The sequence below is a fragment of the Protopterus annectens genome, chromosome 1.part1 (genome assembly GCF_019279795.1).
Source record: "Protopterus annectens isolate FY-2018-M chromosome 1.part1, PAN1.0, whole genome shotgun sequence".
Classification (NCBI taxonomy): domain Eukaryota; kingdom Metazoa; phylum Chordata; order Ceratodontiformes; family Protopteridae; genus Protopterus; species Protopterus annectens.
Genome location: NC_056726.1, coordinates 832,045,866 through 832,063,907, shown reverse-complemented (window position 1 = coordinate 832,063,907; position 18,042 = coordinate 832,045,866). Strand labels below are relative to the sequence as shown.

Genomic DNA, 18,042 nt, shown 5'->3' with positions numbered 1-18,042 from the left:
GACCATCTACCTGAACAAAGCCTCAATTTTTTTTTTTTTTTTTTTTTTATATAAACAAAGAATTTTTTTTTCTGACTGTCTAACCTTAATGAGGAGTTCTTCTACCTGCTCTCATCATCTGGAAAAAGTGATTGCTCAATGTCTTATTCATTCTCTACAAATCCACGATGACACTGTCATTTTGGGTGTTGTCTAAATATCGGAAAAAAGCATTCCATAGAGTACTTCTATGGTGTATGTTTTCAAACACAAATTCCCATGTTAGGTCATCTCTAATCAACCATTTTGTCAAAAATAATTTTAACCTTTTTAATCTAATTTTCTTTAAAGGCCGTAATCTGCCTGGTGAAACACTTTGGGATCTTCCTCGGTCTGTACCTTTACCACTACATGTACAGAAGTTAGACCCATACTCTACGGAAATTAAAACTCTTGCTTTCTTAAACATTATTACTCTAAGTATGGCTTTAATAGTTGCAAAGCATCTTTTTACCACACCTGCCACATGCTCTTTAAATTTTAGATCCCATTCAATTTTAACTCCTAGGTCCTCCACTTCATTACTTGTTTGGATAACAGTTGTCAAGAACTCAATAGTTTTTTTGCCCCAAAGTGGATAAACCTGCATTTGTTTTCATTGAATGACATACCATTATTATTGGCCCACTTGCATACTTCATTCAAAAAGTTCTACATTCATTGTTGGTCCTTTATTCCAGTAGCTATGCTTGCCACCTTGATATCATCTCCAAATTCTGCAGTCCAACATTCTGGTGCCTTTGGAAAAAAATGACATGAATAATTAAAATAAAAACAACACTTCCAGTCCTAAACCCCGGGTACCCCTTTTTCCTACATTAACTTCCTCTGATTCTATACCTTTCATGCATACAGCCTCTGTGTTTCTAATGGGATGCTTAACCCCCTCCCCCCCCCAATACAAGGCATTAAATAGAACAAAATGTGGAAAGAGTCAAATGTTTTGTAAGGTCAATGCAGACATCAACTGGCAAATTTTTTATCTTCTACATCAGAGTAGAATTAAAGATTTGTTACAGTTGATCTGTCATGAATAAATTCATGTTGATATATGCCAATATAATTTAAGCTTTAGCGGTTTCTCTACTCCCTAATAGCATGCGTTCATAACATTTCCCTAATATGCTGGCAAGAGTTACTGGCCTATGACTATCTGTCTTTACAGAACCCCCCCCCCCTTTTATAAACAGAACACACATTTGCCTTCAAGCTCCCCTGTAGAGGAATGTATCTAGTCTGCAAACACTTTTCATACAAATAAGTCAGTATCTCAAACAAAATACCTTTAACTTTATTTTACAATATGGCTATTCACTTTATCATATCCTGGGGAAAGATCTTTTCTAACCCTATTTAAATGTCTCTATCACAGCTGTAGTTGTGATTTTTGAGTATTCGCCATTCACTAGGCAGAAAAATCATATGATCACCCAATTTAGATCTACATATTCTGCAAAAGGTACACGCAAAACATTCTGTGATGACAGCATAGAAAAGACATTAACAAAACACTCTGTGACAGGCTGTGGTATGACATACTTTTCCATGGTATACAACTGCAGAAACTTTTCTTATTATCAGGGCTTCACTTGTTATACTAAGCTCATGTTTTCTTTTTTCTTTTCTAATAGCATCTTATAAAACCTTCATGCTTCTTATATACATTTACCTTATTAGAATCAGTTGGATCTTGTCTCAGCCTTTTCCACATTGCTCCCACTTAGAACTCTATACCAAATTATCAGCTAAAAAGCAAATGTCGACAATAATGTAAAGGTGCACTAATCTCAATATCAAATACTGTTAATGTTTCCAAGATCAAATCAACATCGAAAATTTTTCCAGCTTGTGCAGAGTTTTGAAAAGCTAATTTAATGACATGAGTAATAAGGCCGAACGTATATGATCTGACCTAGTCTTCAGTGCTACATTTATCCAGTTTATACTAGGTGAGTTCATGTTACCTGCCAAAACAATGTCATGCACATGTACACTTTTCTCCTGTTCTTTAATAGGATCATAGGAGGTTACTAGGCTAATGGCCCTGAGGCCCTTACAAGCCTAGTCAAGAGTTTATCCCCAAAAAGAAATCTCAGTAAGCACCTGTCACCCCTGTCAATGAGGGACAAAGGTGGAATCCCTACGACAAATTTGTGGCTTCCCATCCACTCATCAAGGTTGTGTTTGAAGAGGGTCAGCAAGATACTCTGTTTGACATGTATGGGAAGTCTATTCCCGAGATGGGGCAGCCTCTGGGAGACAAACCTGTCTCTCCAGCAGGTTTTGTTGATGTTGCATATTAGATTTAGGTCTTTCAAGCAGGTAATGCACAAGGAGTTAGACTTACAGATATGGAGCATCTCTACTAGGGCATGGTCCAATACTGACTTGTAGGCGAGACACAGACTACTTCTGAGCAATCTGTGTGATACTGAATAGAGTGATAGTGATTTGAGCCTGTCCGCATACATACATAGATGTTGGAAGCCATGGATTCTCTTTGAGGCATTTCTGTGGCCTTTCCAGCTGGTGCAGGTAGTTGGAGAGGTACATACCAAATGGGGGAAGGGTTATACTCAATTAAAGGCCTAATGAGGGAGAAGTACAGAGAAGTAATAACCTCCTTTTTTCTGGATGTCATCCCTTTACTTATGAGATGAACCAAGTAAAAAGGCTTTTCTGACCACTCCCACTACATGATGGTCGAATGTGAGACTGTTGTCAACCTGAGTACCCAGGCCTCTCACCACAGGTTGTGTGCTTAGGGGGTTGTTATTGATATGGCAATCAGTAGGAGGTGTGTTTTTGCCGAATGGTATGATAATACATTTTTTTGAGTTTAACTCAAGGCCATGACTTTGCCAGCAGTCATTTGTTGCTGTGAGACCCTCTTGCAGTACGTTAACATCATCTGGGGAGTCAATGACAGCACCCAACTTATAGTCATGCACAAACTTGGTCATCCACGAGCCCTTTGTCTTTGCCTGGACCTCTGAGAAGTAGATGCCAAATAGTAGGGGTCCCAGGACAGATCCCTGGGGAACACCACTAGTGAAAAGTCTGCTGTGAGAGGTGGTGGTGCCTATTTTGACCTTGTGGGTCCTATCGGTGAGCCAGTTCATCACCCACCTGATGAGGCAGGAATTTACACCAAGTTGTGTTAGCTATTCAATGATGCCAGAGTAGGGGATTGTGTCAAGACCTTGGCCAAGTCAAGGTAAGCTGTATGTACTGATTTTCCCTCATCCAGAGCCTTGGTGAAAGTCTCAAAAAAGTCATTCAGGTTCAACAAGAAAAATCTATCCCTGATGAATCAGAATTGGGTGGGGTCAAGAGCGTGGAGATTGCATGTGTCATTATTTATGAGATCCATAATAATACGCTCCATGGTTTTACAGATCAGACTTGTCAAGCTAACAGTTTCCTGGGTCAGTAGTGGCACCACCTTTGTGCAAGGGGATGACAATGAAAGTTCTCCACTCTACTGGAATGAAGCCTGTAATTAAGGTGTGGTTGAATAGGGTGCTGAATGGCAAAGCTAGCTCTTGCTGGAGATGGTGCAGAATACAGTCTGAGATACTTTCAGGTCCCATGGAAGCTGTGGTCCTTTGCCTTGGATAGGGCCTTTAACACTTTATCTACGGAGATGTGAGATGTGGGAAAAGTATTGGGGATGTTGAATGGTCATTTGGGGGGGGTAAGGGGTGAAGTCTGTGTTGAACCAGCTACAGGTTGGATAAGTTAACAGGATCGTTGTAAGTGATACCGTAAAGTACTAATTTGGAACAAACCTGGGCTTTGCCATGGACGTTCCTGACATAACTGAAGAAGGCTTTTTGGTTTCCCTTTGTTTCAGAAGCTAGTTTCAATTCATAACTGGTTTTGGAGGTTTTCACTAGTGATCTAATTTGCTTGTTGAGGCAGAGGAGGGAGTTTTTCCAATTTGAAATTTGTTCCTTTTTACCCTTGGACAACAGTTTCTTCCTTTTGTTGTAAAGCCTGCTGATAGAGGATGTCCCCCAGACAGATCTGTGTTTCCTTGAGGAGAACCTTTTAGCTCTGTTGGGTATGGCCGAGTCAATGCAGTTGTACAGGTGCTTGTATACTGCATTGGCGTACTGTTCAGCATAGTTATCTGCATCCTCTGAGGGAGGCGGTAGTGTGAAGGTACTGATACCCTCCCTTAGGAGGCTGTAGTCAGCTTTTGAGAAGTTTTTTAGCCTGGTTACCGCTGGGGGTGGGTGGGATAGAAATTTCAAATGAGACAGTCCAATGATCTGATCTTACCAGGGAAGAATATACTATGGGAGTGGTGCAGTGGTCACCCATGTTGGTGAGAACCAAGTCCAGAATGTTATCTTCCCCTTGTGGGGGATGAGACCAGCTGGTCTACTGCATTAGAAATGATGAAGTCAAAGAATCGTTGGGTGAGCGCCTTAGTGCAGGAATAGATCACCCAGTTTATGGTGGGGTAATTGAAGTCACCAAGGATCAGAGTGTTGGGGGCTGTCATGATGGAGTCAAGTAGGTCCAGGTAAGAGGAGTGGGTGTCCTGAGTCATGGAGGGGGGTCTACAGCTAGCAGTAACTTGGATGGGTGTCTTGCCAACTGTCAGTTGCACCTGGAGTAATTCCAGTATGGCATGCTGGCAAACCTGTCTGGAGGTGTGCCTGTCCTTAATAAAGACAGAGAATCCAACACCCTTAGTTTTTCCGACCTCGTTTGGGGGTCTAAAAGTGTGGAATGAGGTATAGCCTGGTAAGGCAGGGGTGCTCTCTGCAGTCCTAAAACAAGTTTCCATGACCGTACAGACATCAACATCTTTCAGTATGAGGAGAGCCTCCAGTGAGTGCATTTTCAGGTTAAGGTTTCTAGTGTTAAGCAGCATGACCTTCAATTTGTTTTTTGACAGAACTTTTATGTTGGAAGATTTGTCTTTGGGACATAGCCTAAAAAAGGCACAATGGGGGAGGCAAGAGCCTTGGGCAGGATCCGGAACCCCAGTGGTAACAGGTGGAGACCATTTCTGACAAAGCATCAAGGCCCGTCACCCATGTCATCCCAGGCAGACAGATACTGGATCTCCTTGGAAAAACACCAGAAAGTAAGCCAATTGTTGAAGTCAATTATTTTTTGTTGATATCGTGGTATCATTCTTGGTGAAGGTTGGATGCTGCTTAGGGCTAGGGTCACACCTGCCTGGGACACATACTCAGAGCTCAATCATGTTTCTCTTCATATAGTCCAGGGAGGTACATCTCAAGTCATTCACACCAACATGGACAAGGAGAGAGTCATACTTGCACTTGTTGTGGAGAGACTTAAGGGCATGCGTGATGGGGTGGATTCTGACACCTGACAGACAACTGAATGTCACCTTCTCCTTGTCGAGCCTGGTGAGGGGGTCATCAGTCTGTCTCACTATTGAGTCACCAATGACTAGTATGTTTGGTTTATTGTTATGCCTTATAGGGTGCATTGGTTTACTGTTATGGCTAATGGACCGTGTTTTGAGACACTGGTGTGTTGTCTACTGTGTGTAATGTGTTTGGTGTTGTGTGTGGAATATGTGTGAGTGCGTTTTGGGGGTCTATGTTGTTTAGATAAGTTCTTATTCAGGACCCCTGCATAGGTGTGTGTGTGTTGTGCTTGGCTACATGATGTGGGTGGTGTGGTGTTTCTGCTGGCAATCTCCTTTTTGTCAGGAGTACTGACTGTGGCGTGAGAGCATGGATTCCAGGTTACTGATGTAGATGCATTTCTTGCAAGTAGAAGAATTATGTGCTAGAAGAACAGGAGTGTCCGTGAACATGAGGCAGTTGCTACACTGTCTCAGTATGCCCATGTCGACCAGGCTGGCAGGAGAAACTGGTGGGAATTGTCCAGACATAGTGTTCTGAATATTTGGCGGACTTATGGAGAGCGGGTTTTGATAAGGGGTGTAGACCACAAAAACCTTAAATGTAAAATAAATGGCCTGAAGTACAAGTGCTAAAACCAAAACTAAGATCCTTAGACTAGCAGATAAATGTAATCAGGCTACTAACAAGCAGTCATAAATGCAGAATAAGAGCACTTGAACACTTAAGAGCACACAGAACAGCAAAATAAGGTAATAAAGTAGGTAGAAAATAGTTACAGTAAGAGCAGCTGAATAAAGTGCAAATTTTTTTTGTTAAGTGGAGAGGGAGGAAACAGAACAAGATTAAGAGACTACAGGGGTTATCCTTCCCAAACGCTCTCTCTGTACACAGTAGATAGAGCTGATGAGATGGGACTGGTAGGAGTGTCTGAAATCAAAGAAGCAAGGGGTAGCCCTTCCCAAATGATCTCACTACTCAGATGAGTGAGCAAATGAGATGGGTCTGGGAGGAGTGTCCAAACACAAATTTACAGCTGGGATGGGCACTTCCAAAGCCACCAAGCTTAACACTATAACAACAGTAGACAGTGAGGGTGGGAAACAAAGTGCAGTGAGAGAGAGAGACCGCAATATTAAATTAATATTCAATGAAATAAATAAATGCAGTACAGTTATTGTTAATGTAAATGCAGTTAACTATCACTCAAACAGTGCAAGTGCAAAAAAGTACACTTAAATCAGCTTGTATGTATAGATGTTGTAGATCAATCACAGCCAGCCAAACAGCTCTGCTTCTGAGCACAAATGCACAGAAATGTAGCTATACCAGTCTTACAACACAAAGGATAGACCCCCAGGCTATCAAATAAACACAAAACTTCACAGAAGTAAAACGACCCCCACTGAAACCGGCTGGCTTACAGTTCCAGTGCTGAACTAGCCCTTTCAAACAACTGCAGAGAGAGAGAGAGAGAACACAATATTCAATTAATATTCAGTGAAGCAAATAAATGCAGTACAGTTTTGTTAACTAGTACAGAAACAGTGCAAGTGCAAAAAAGTATTCTTAAATCAGCTTGCATGTCCAGATGGTTGTACATCTGTCACAGCCAACAGCTCTGCTACTGAGCACAAATACACAGAAATGTAACTATACCAGTCCTATAAGACAAAGGATAGACCCTTCATGTATTGTCTGTGTCAAGGGGGGTTTATAAAAACCCACTATATTAATTTTGTACTTTGTCCCAAGGATATTTACTGGAATACTTTCTGCGTTATCACTATTCATGTTCAGGTAGGGTTTATTGATACTTTCACATAACTAGCAACTTCCTATCCTTTTTCTGTTCATCTCCAACATTACATGGTAAGGTATGATTTCAAGGGATCTCAAAAGGTTATGCTCTCTCTTCAAACCAAGTTTCTGAGATAATTCCCATAGCAGCTTTTTCCTTCTGTTGTAATACTTGAAACTCTACAATTTTATTTTTTAAACTTTTTGCATTATAATCTTCCACTTGCCCTCTCTGTAGTTATCTGTATTTACTCTTTACTAGCTCTTTTTAAAAGAGATTTTACTTTTTTTCTCAAGTTTATAGTCCAAGATTTTATTATCTGCATGACTTAAGTGATGCCCAATCCTCTGAAAAATATTCAATTTTTCCACTCATATATTCTCAGAGGTATAGTTGGTAGTCAATTGCTTCTAATATTATCCTTCTTATTTTGCTGTTAATTTGACTAGCTGTTTCCAGCAGGAAGTTGTTCTAATGTAATTCTAGAATTATTTCCAAAAATAACACTTTTGGCTTGTATCTTGAGCAGTGTCTAGATCAACTTTATATATAATGTTTTCAATATCAGTATCATTATTTTTTCCACAAAGCACTTCAGAAGTAAACATATTTTACTAGTCAACAGGATACAGATTCCTTTTCATATATTTGACATCGAATAACCACTTCATATTGAAACCAATACAGTAGAGAGTCGATTATCCGAAACATCAATTATCCGAACACAGTCTTCCAAAGTTTTGGGGTAGGATAAAGTCTGAATATGTAAACGTATTCACTTGTGCATGTTTTTGAGCTTGTAGCTCGCTGATGTATGAACAATATTCTTTATTGTTCACTAGAATCGATGAATGGTTGAAAAAGGTATTCCATGAGTGCAGAAGAAAACAAGATTTTAGAAGTTTTTTTTATCCGGTTCAATGTACATTTGATTATCCGAACAGTCTGATTATCCAAACTACCCTAGGTCCCAATTAGTTTGGATAACTGGCTCTCTACTGTACCCACTTTTTAAATAGACTCTTGGTAGATGGAATCACCAAAACTTGCCCACCCTCATGATTTTATTTCATCCTGCTTTGCAGAGCCTAATGATTTTGTCTACTTCCACTCTCTCCATGTTTCATCTATTAACTCTCTTCTTCTCCCACTAAGTCTGTTTCTGAATTTTCTTAGTCCAGTTATGAATTATTCACTTCATTAGTTTAATTTCCTTCGTGCATTATCTCTTCTTTCCGAGTCACTGTCAAGTCCCTTAGCTCAGCACTGCCATGTAATCAAATAAGACTCTGCAACACCACCCTCTACTGCTCTCCCCCTTTTCTTTCTCATTTTCACATTTCCTCATTTATGCTTTCTTATATATATTCTCTATTTCTATTACTATTCTCTTATTAGGTTACTTTGATCCTTTACTCTACTTGTGAAATAAGTTTCACAATGATCTGGCCCTTCCATGCTATTTGTATCAAAAACTTCCTCTTGCAGATTACATTTATTTATTTGTTTGAACCCCCATATCTTTACATTCTTTCTGTATTTCTACCACTTCATACCATTTTATTTTTTTAAGTTGGCTTGTGTGTACCAGGTTTGTCCAGCTGGGTTTAGCCACAAAAAAAAAAAAAAAACCTCCTTTTCAGAGGTGGCCTGGAGAGAAAAGCTCCAACATATTACAAACATTTTAAACAAAGTCAGTGATACACAGAAACAGACATTAATAGTTGCACACAAACATCTACTATTTAGATTACATTTGTATGAAAGTAGAGGCAAGTATTACAGTATTAAAGATACTTGTGCATTAGCAGATGTTGAACACTGAGCATTTGAAAAGGTGTATTATTGGGTTTGTCAGACAGATAACAGATCATGCTATTAGATATTCAATGAAATTGAAGTTCGGGAAGCAGTAAGTAGGACAGAAAATATTAATAATGAAGTAAAGAGGAGAGATGTAAAGCTGGATCAGAGGCAATTCTATATATGGCTATAATAAGGTTTAAATTAGAATTACAGTGTAGTTAGTGGAGAAAAAGTGGCTAGGGGTGAATTACAGAAATGAAAGATAATTTTAATAGTGAAAACTGAAATATATCACCAGAGACGACATTAAACATCTTCAACATCTACTGTGGTAACTTATACAAATGGAACAGTGATGCCAGGTGAAGCAAATGCAGACTGCTTGGTTTCTGAGAGGCCTCTTATCATTGACTGCAGGGTAAATTGCTTGGTGCAGACATCCTGCAGACTGGAACAAGAAGATAGGACAGAATTTCAAACAAAAATTCTCCTGAGTTAATGAAGTACTGCTTATCATTACAAGCCATACAGTACCAGGTGGTTGGAACGAGGCATTAATCTCAGTCATTCTTAAACAAGGGAAGACCCTGATTCCTCATTATACCCGACCATCAGTTTACTGCTCATACTGATACTAATGCACATAACTGCTCAATAGCTGACAATGCTCATCCACCCCAATCAGTCCAGTTTTGCAAGGGAAAAGCAGGCATTTAACAATATCATTAAGCTACTACTATTTATAATGTAAATAAACAGGGTAACCCACTTATGATTCTTAGCTTTGATACTGAGAAAGCTTACAACATAGAGGATTGGGAATTTATTTTTAGTACCATAGAAGTCTAGATTTCTACTGCTAACAGGAGTACACACAGGATTTTTTGCAAAGGTAAAACTCAGAGGCACTTTATCAAAATATTTTTTCTACTTGAAGGTGGACAATCCAGGGGTGCCCAATGTCATCAATCCTGTTTACTTTGTAGTTAGAGCCCTTGGCATATAGTTTATGGTTAACAGGATTGCTGGGACTCATGACTGGTGATCACAGGTTTCTGTTGTTTGCTTTACATGGATGACCTCCAATTGTGAACCTACATACCCCAGAAAAGCACCAGAAACCATTGATAGTAACAATAAATATACCCCAGGGTATAAAAATAAATGATACCAAGACTTCTGAGTTGATCTTGAATTGTCAAGTACCTGATTCCCTTAGGCAAACATTTCCTTCATGGAACAAACTCTACAAAACTATCTGGGAATTGCAGTAACCAGAGACTTGCCTAACCTAAGAATACCAATAACCATAGACTAGCCTAGCACAGTTAAGGTCAGTGACAGGCACCTCTCAGATGCAAGTGAGTCAGTGATAACTGCATTCAAGCCAACACAAAAAACAAAACAATTAATGAAAACTAGGAACAATGTTTGGAGTACATGCCACAAAGCAAAAAAAACAAACAAACAAAAAAAGAAACTATTATCAAAAAATTACTGAAACATTTAAGAAATCTTACCAAAAACATGTTCTGTTAGACAAAAATAATTATTACACAGCAGCACAAACAACATACTCTTATAATACCAACTAACTATTCTGGTCTACTATAAACAACCTTCTAAAGCCAAGTACCAATCTCAACCTTAACCCTCTTCCCACCAAAACTAATGTCACCAAAGACTGCCAATGCAGTGAAAACTTTATAGCTACTACCTCTCACATTTGCCAGTAGAATGCAGATAAACCTCCTCTTAATTCAGTCTACTTTACTAATCCGATAAATTATGTCATTTCAACAAGCATGAGTTACTACAATAAAAAAAAAAAAAAAAAAACAATTGAACAAACTAAAATCCACTACATTAGTAGCCGATAATGTTCCTGCAGAATATCTCAAGGTAGGAGGCACATGGAATAAGCTACGGTACCTGATTTCTATATTAAATCAACAGATCCTTACAAGGAAAATCTCTTACATTATACGAATACATAAAGGAGGTAGTAACTTTCAAACTATCAGCCTATTGAAATGCTTCTTCCTCTCTCAATAGATATATCAATTATCAAATACTAAACTTTCTGATAGAATATTTACATTCCTCCTCACGACATGACTTCTGAATCCAACACAGCACTAAAACTGCCCTATTATACATACTAGACAGTCAGCAGAAACAGAAATGTAAGTAACCTTGTTCTCCATCCTATTTCCAGATCTCTCAAAAGGTGTCCGAAACAGTTTCTCATCATCTTCCTAAACTGTAACAATTAGGACTAAGCAGCACTGCCACTGAAAGTTTTTATAGTTACCTCAACAGTTGTACCCAATCAAATGGGAGGATTCCTACTTTGCTCACAAGACAGTACAAACAGGAGTAGCACTGGGAGGGTCCATAAGGTACTCAAACATGCAATAATCATACAATATGCTGATAACCCAGCTCTTGTCAGCTCATCCACAATACTATCCCAGTTCCAAAAAAATTACCCAAGACTCCTTCTCCTCTATCAAGACCTGGCTGGAATTCCAAACACTCTTGGATCCAAAAAAAAAAAAAAAAACACTAAATCACATTTGCCTCCAATAAAATCCCACTAGCTAGCACTGCATTAAATGTAGTCTCAGCTAACACCATAATAAAAAAGTCACGCACAGCAGGTTACTGAGTATCATCCTAGATGACAAACTTAAATGTAACCACCATATCACTGCTGTTGTCCGAAAAATCCACTGGAAATTAGGGCTTCTTTGCAAAACCTGACCATTTCTCACAGCAGCCTCCCTTTTACTTCGTACCCTGATATATGCATCCACAATTTTCACTAACCTACAGATTACACTAATAAACAATTTTATAATAAAATAAGTAAATCTGCATCCAATCTCCCAAACCCATCACATTAGTCTCTTGCAGAACCTGAATTGGCTATAGCTACCACACCACATATCACATACACAGCTTATAAAAGCACATAAAATATGACACTATCCCTCAAACACCCCAGCCATTAGCAATACGATAAAACAGTACTGCTACAGTCAAGCTGTTTGTTTTTGTTACACCTGCTTGCAATGAATTTTAGATTTCAGGTTGTACAGTATATAGATATTGTAGAATAGTGTGTTTTGTACCTTTAAGAAGTGCTTCCAAGGACAGCAAACCACATGCATATAACCAGCAAGCATGCGCCAGCTTCAGTGCCATTTTTAGGGTGCAGCCAGAGTATGAGCATGTATGAGTGTGATAGCTAGTTAGTTTATAAGTTTATCTAAGTTAAATTTATTAACCCTCAATCCTGATGTGTTTGCACATAACAAAGCTGCTTGAACAAAACCCACAGATGTTAGTCTGTTTTATCCTCACCAGACAACTGACATGGTGTCAGAACCAGGACTCCAGACACTGCTTTTCAGAGCTACGAATACACGGTTAACAGTGAAGGTAAACTACATGAACCGAGTACAGAAAAGGGCCAGAAATTAACTAAAGGTAATGAAAACTTGCACAAACCATTTATTTTAGCAAAAATATAAAATGGAGCATTACAAGGGTACAGAACGTATTATTAAGCAAATGAGAGGCACAAAAAAGTTTACTAATTAAACAAAATGTTTAAAAATAAGATATTTGACAAAACGATCAGAAAAGCACATAAGGGGTTTGGAATTACCTTGGAATTGCAAGATGAGCATGGGAAAATTATAATGGGCATGCAAAGAGATTAAATGAGCAAAATAAATATATTAAAAAGGACATATTAAGCATAAATAAAGCAAAGCATCTGCATGTTTTTTGGCAAATTACTGTGTTTTGGCACAAACTACTATTTAGCATTGATTGAAGCTATTAAGGGCATGACTAGAGTAATTTGAAGTATCTCAAAATGTGTAAAAGTGCTTATACAGTATGTTTATTACTGTGCATTTATTCGGAAGAGTGTGTGTGCAAAGTGCAACTATTTCGTAAGTGCAGTCAAAATACATCCATTTCGAAAAGTTTCTTGTGCTGGGTATGTCTATTCACAGAGTGTCGCCATTACAGAGTGTTTCTTGCACTATACAGTTATTTAGCAAAGTACAGCCATTTTGGGACAGTTTCAGTGTGCTGTGTATTGTTTATTCTCAAAGTGCAGTTACTTCGAAATATTTCTTACTCTGAGCTTCTTCTGCCCAGTTTATTCGCACAGTACTGTTATTTTGAAGTGTTTCTTACACTAACAGGTGATTTCTTATGGTACAGTGTTTCAAGAGTATTCTTGTGGCCAGGAGACTTATTTTGCAAAGTTCAGTTATTCAGAGGGTTGTTGTGCAATTTGGCATAGTTAAAAATCCTGGCATACATATGTGTGTGTGTGTGTGTGTACTTGCAAAAGCCTTCACTGGCATGTGTTAATATGGCAGAGGCATTTCGCAGATCAGGTCCACTTGTATTTGATCAGAATATGGCAGAGAACTGGAGAATGTTTGAGCAAGTGTTAAGAAAAAGTTTTAAAAACATACTGTTATTTGTCTTTTTCCTGTTCTTGCAAAATGAACATGCTATTTGTTGGGATATGCCTATCAAAGATGGGCCTCATCTGTGAACAAAATGCAGCATTGCTTATGAACCTGAATATCTGTTTTCTGCATTTCAGAATAAAGAGATCTGGTTATAGCTCAGTGAAGCCTGGGATAAGGACGCACGGCCGAATAAGAGTTAATTTACTAGGGCAGGCTGTGTGTCCTGGAAAATTTGAGCTACCATTGTTGAACTGAACATTTTGTATTTCTTGAACATTCTGTACTAGCTGTGGGTTTGAGGTAATTTGTGATGAACACATTTTTCCTATATGTTTTTCATAGCCAACTGTCAACGGTCAGAAATGTAACAAAAAGTTGTTTTGCTTGCAGTATAAAAGTTGATGTCAGTAAACACGTCGATCAAATCAGAGGAGATCAGATTAGTCCAGATCGGACATCTTGGCCAACATGCTGTGTAATCTGGTTGGCTGCTAATAAAGGAAAATTCATCGCCTAAGGCAGATGTGACTCGTTTGAATTTTTTCTTCTGACATTTTGGTCCTTCGGACCAGAAACCTCTACGAAGATACAGATCAGACCGACAGAGACACCGGAAAACCTGTGCAGGTGAGGGTTTCTCATCTTAAGATTCCTTCGACTGAAAGCCCTCCGACTGATTTGTCGTTGAAAAGAGGCCGGCCGCTCTCTGATCCCTATCTGAGGGACGGTTTCTGAATGAAAAGGGGAAACGGAGTCTCGTCTGGTTCAGGTAGGATGAAAAATAAATTTCTTTTAATTTAATTTAATCTTGTCGACAAGGTTTTATTTTTAAAAAATCCAAAAACAATTCTCCTAAGAGTAGCTGTTGCAATTTAAGTTACCAGTTCTTGTTGTCAGTTCTTGTAATAAAGCAGGAAAACAATTCTGGCAGAAAATAAACGTGCAGGCTCCAATTCTTTTAAAACCACATCCAGCAATGCTTTATTGAGACACAAGCGCTTTCACTACAGCTTCATCAGGTGTACTAACTCTCTTAACAAACACACCTGTTTAAATACTTTAAAAAGGTCACATGACTTATCATTTTAAAGTCATATCACTACCAAAAATCTGAAACTAGAAATATATTTAAAACTTCACATAAATATAGAGATAAATACATAAACACATGAAAAATTCTTAAAAATACCTAAAAGTACAAAATATATATAAAATATATATGCATATATACATGTATATACATGCACATATGTATACAAAATAAGTACACCATGAACTATCTACGCAATTTCCTCTTCTTAAGAGCTGGCTTAATGGGAATGGTCTCATTAAGTCCATGCCCATGGGTAGCTCTCAACATAATAATCCACCTTGCCTCAAGTTCTTCAGTCCTACCTTTGATATCACTATGCCTAACACTTGGGGGAGTTTTTGAAACTACCATAAACTTAAAAGTATGATCTTTACCACTATCAATACAATGTTTAGAGAGTGCATTACTCCTTGTACCCTTCATAATATGATAAAAATGCTCCCTCATCCTTTCCTTTAGCATTCTATCCGTTTTGCCAACATAAAAATGTCGGCACTGAGAGCAGACCGCAAGATATACAATATGCCTTGTAGTACACGTGGCATTAACCCTAATATCAAAAACCTTTCCTGTATCAGGATGCTTAAATTCCAAACCCTCCAAGATGTTAACACATTGTTTGCAGCTACCACATGGTTTTGTACCATATAATACTGCATCTTGTCCACTACTTTTAGGTACACATAACCTCCTCCTCCTGAGATTTTTCTTATTCTTGAATGTAAAATGTGGTATGTCACCCACTATTTTCCTCAGTACCGGGTCAGTCCGTAAGATCTCCCAATGTTTATTGAATAGTTGAGTATATTTGCTGACATCCATGGTATAAGGAATACAAAGCCCTAACTTCTCTCTATTCCAAGAAGCATTCTTTACATAAGAGCTTTTCCGGGAGAAGTATGGCTTAGCTCTAGTCTTCCTTAGTTGTTGAACTTTAATACTACTACTTTCTATCATCTCTGTTTTTTCTGTCACAAGGTTTTATTTTTAGTTAAGGATGGGTAGGATTACTTGTTAAGATTATTTTGTTAGGGTCACCCGTTAAGATAGTCCCATTTTATAATAAGCCCTGTAAAATAATTTTGACACAGTCCTAAATACCTGGGAAAAAAAAGGGAAGGTAAAATAAGAAATCTAGGGGAAACATGGGTTCGAGTTGCTGCAAGTGTGAGAGTGATGCCTGTTTAAATGTTGATGCTAAGTATATGAAAGTTTTAAACAAAAATAATGTTAAATTTTTGAAAAAGTGGAAGTCGAGATATGATTTTGATGGTACACTGAATAAGAATGCCTGTGCAAAATTGGTTAGAGATTTGAAAAGAGATGCGGGAACTAGAACTAAAAAACAAAGACAATTGGGATTTCCCCAAGCACAAAAATGGTTAGAAGAAGCAAATCGAGCTATAAAAGAAAAACAGTGCCAGGAAAAAGAAAAAATAAATCAAAAGAGATCACTGGTGCCAAGTGGAAAAGTAGCTTTATTTTTAGATAAGGAGGATGAGCATACGGTTTGTGCGGTACAAAGGCAGGCAACTTCCCCACCGTATGGGGAAATTGCTGCTGCTGTACTGGCAGAACCTCCTCAATATCAGTCTGAAGATGTGGGATCTGTACAGCAGGGTGGGTTATTGGCTGCTCAAGGAAACGTTGTGACCCCTCCAATTTACCCACAAATTCCCGTATACCCAAGGTTGCTTTGCAACAGGTAGACCAACCTATGCAGTTAAGGTCGGGACCAGCAGGGCAAGGACGTTGGGCCATTAAACTTTCTGACCACTCAGAAGCCCTTCCCTTAATACAAGTTGCAAACCCACAAGCAGGGGATGTTGGACAAGAGCCAACTATTTTAGTTTATCGTCCTTGGGCTAGAGAGGATATAAAACGAGCTACGGATGGTATTCCTCATCCCAAGGTTAATTTTCAAAAGTTTTCTGAGGACATAGTTGGTATGCGTTTAAGTTATCATCTAAATGGTTTAGAAGTAGAACAAGTGGTGCGACAAATCCTGGGTCCAGATTGGCACTTAGTTTGTGGTGCTTGGACATGTAAGGCAGATGACGGCACTACATTAAAGCATAATTCTGGGATGTTAGACACGCAAGTCACTGATCTGTTGAAGAGAATTTCTGATAAGTGGCATCCAAGAGCAGATTGGACAGTAATAAATCAGTGCATCCAAAATGATGATGAATCTGTAGATCACTATATTGTAAGATTGACAGAAGTGTTCAATAATCATTGTGGAATGATGATTCCGCAGGATCAGACTACTGATAGTCTGTACGAACAGCAATTGAAAAACGCTTTTCTTAAAGATTGTAAGGCTCCGATAAATAGTTTTGTAACTAAGCATATGGTTGATCACAGAACATGTAGACTGCAACCTTTGTTTGAATATGCACAGCATGCTGAGCGACATTTCAATTTAAAAAAGAAAAAGAAAGTACAAGTGTTAGCAGTAGGGGATGATGGTGGTATATTTTTGGTACAGGACCAAAGGGGGCAAGGGCGCCGTGGTGGCGTACAAAGACGTGGGGGCCCAAAATGGGACACGTCGTATAAACAGGGTGGACATTCAGAGGAATATGAGGGGAGGTTAAAATGTGGAGAATGTTTTAAATGCGGTAGACGTGGGCACTTTGCTGCCGACTGCGAAGAGTGGCAACATCCCCCACAGCTTACGAACAAGGGCTCCGCATGACTATATGATAGTAAAGGAAGGCACCAAATTCATTATTGCGATTATTGTAGAGAAGAAGAAAGCGAGAATAATTGTGATGATGATGAGGCAGACACTCTCTGCGATGAATGTCAGGACACCCAGGAAATTAAGGAAGGGCGGGATTGTGACTGTGAAGTCATAAACCTGGCACATTTGGGTATTGCTATGCATCTGGATCATAAACCCATGATAGAGTTTTTGGTTGAGGGACAGAAAGTGGAGTTTTTATGTGATTCAGGTGCATCGCGTACACTTTTGGGTCCAGCAGTTCAACCCCCGAACTGTGAAACAGATGAGTTTGTCCTTGTGAAAGCGGCAAACGGGAAAATCTATAAGGAACCACTGTCTCACAGATCCGCAAACAAACCAAACTGTTAGGAGTAGGGTAATTATATTGAAAGTTTGTCCAGTTAACTTGCTGGGAAGAGATTTGATGCATTTGTTTGGAATAGCGGCAATTCCCACACCTAAAGGCACTGAGGCGAAAAGGTTAGCGGATGGCTTAGTGGTACAAGGAGTACAAGACTTGTTTTACTGGCATAGCCAGGACTTGATTTCAAATGGGCCGGGGAGGGTTGATACAGATTTGATCAACCTAGCTTTAAGTAAATCTAGGAGCGGGTCACATGAGGTTGCGCGCACTTACATTGTACTATGTCCTACAGACAGGCCCCTGGTCCGGATAAAGAATTTGAAAAAGAATTCTTTAGGCACAA

General features: G+C 38.9%; 2 protein-coding genes across 3 annotated transcripts in view; one reads left to right on the top strand and one right to left on the bottom strand.

Annotated features, from left to right (window-relative positions):
- GBA2 (glucosylceramidase beta 2) overlaps window positions 1–18,042 on the top strand; it is a 2,751,058-nt gene that overhangs the window by 364,096 nt on the left and 2,368,920 nt on the right. The window lies entirely within an intron of this gene.
- RGP1 (RGP1 homolog, RAB6A GEF complex partner 1) overlaps window positions 1–18,042 on the bottom strand; it is a 1,859,064-nt gene that overhangs the window by 1,803,004 nt on the left and 38,018 nt on the right. Inside the window, exon 2 of one of the 2 annotated variants that reach the window (XM_044078576.1) lies at window positions 651–777. The exons of the other annotated variant lie outside the window; for it this stretch is intronic. The gene's annotated coding sequence lies outside the window, so the exon portion shown is untranslated. The remainder of the gene's footprint in view (window positions 1–650; window positions 778–18,042) is intronic. 2 annotated transcript variants of the gene reach the window in all.